Raw genomic sequence first — 1,466 nt, 5'->3', positions numbered from 1 at the left:
TAAATGGTCTGTCTAGATATTATTGAGTACTGGTGATAGAAGAAGATTCATGTCTAAGCCTGATTCTAAATGTTCTGTCTAGAGGTTACTGAGTACTGGTGACAGAAGAAGATTCGTGTCTAAGCTTAATTCTAAATGGTCTGTCTAGATATTATTGAGTACTGGTGATAGAAGAAGATTCATGTCTAAGCCTGATTCTAAATGTTCTGTCTAGAGGTTACTGAGTACTGGTGACAGAAGAAGATTCGTGTCTAAGCTTAATTCTAAATGTTCTGTCTAGATATTATTGAGTACTGGTGATAGAAGAAGATTCATGTCTAAGCCTGATTCTAAATGTTCTGTCTAGAGGTTACTGAGTACTGGTGAGAGAAGAAGATTCGTGCCTAAGCCAAATTCTAAATGTTCTATCTAGATGTTATTGGTACTGGTGATAGAAGAAGATTCATGTCTAAGCCTAATTCTAAATATTCTGTCTAGAGCTTACTGAGTACTGATGATAGAAGAAGATCCATGTCTAAGATTTCTAGTTGTTAGTAGAATTAATTTCATGTTATAAGTACATTGTTTTGACACTGAAGGTCATGAATTCAATTATTGTGGAGATTGTGAGTTATATAAGTTCCTTGACAGTTCTAATATTTTCAGGCTACAGTAAAGTATTTATGGTGTTTCAAGGGTTAGTACATTAACAAATAGGATGGATGCATCGAAGGCGATCATTATGTCTTGTGTGTTTATCGTGGTTGCTTTTATAATATTTACAAAATGACCTTAGATCTTAACATGTGAAAATGTTATATTTGATAATGATGACATTATATATACAAGTTATCTAGCTAATGTTGAATCTATTCAGTTAACTTTAATCTGGGTAAACTTGTTTGTGAACATTAGTTAGACCATAGTTGTATGTGTATATATATGTGTGTGGGAATAGATGTTTAACTGTTTCTGTTCCTAGCTTTTTCTGATGTTTCTTGAGTATTTGGATAATTTTCTTCTCTGTGCTTGTGTTTGGGTTAGAGTCGACATATGAGTAGTGACCATCCATAATTAATGTTTAGAGCCTAATGATGTTTCTGTTTGTACATGATTATAGTTGCCATTACTTTTTGTCTTGTAGAATTGTTATGATATTACCTTTCTTTAACATTAGTATCGTATTACTGTGGTGTTCACATTTTAGAGTAATTAGCTACGTAATTAAAAGTACCAAATTTTAAATACATTTGCTCTACTCTCATTCCCTCTGTTATTGTCTTTATTAGGTCGTCAAGAAATTAATGTCGCGTTTTAGGAACACTTTCATCAACCCCCCCCCAAAAAAAAACAACGTACATCACGTATAATAGTTAAACGAACCGCCTAACGGTCACGTTAGTGTAGCCTATATAATGTATAAAGTTTAGTATATTCTACTCCCTTATAGTGATGGCACACGACGAGAAACACATTCGGCATGTAAT

Source organism: Limulus polyphemus, unplaced genomic scaffold (assembly GCF_000517525.1).
Source record: "Limulus polyphemus unplaced genomic scaffold, Limulus_polyphemus-2.1.2 Scaffold874, whole genome shotgun sequence".
NCBI lineage: Eukaryota > Metazoa > Arthropoda > Merostomata > Xiphosura > Limulidae > Limulus > Limulus polyphemus.
The sequence above is the reverse complement of the archived record's forward strand: the minus strand, read 5'-3'. Positions refer to the sequence as shown.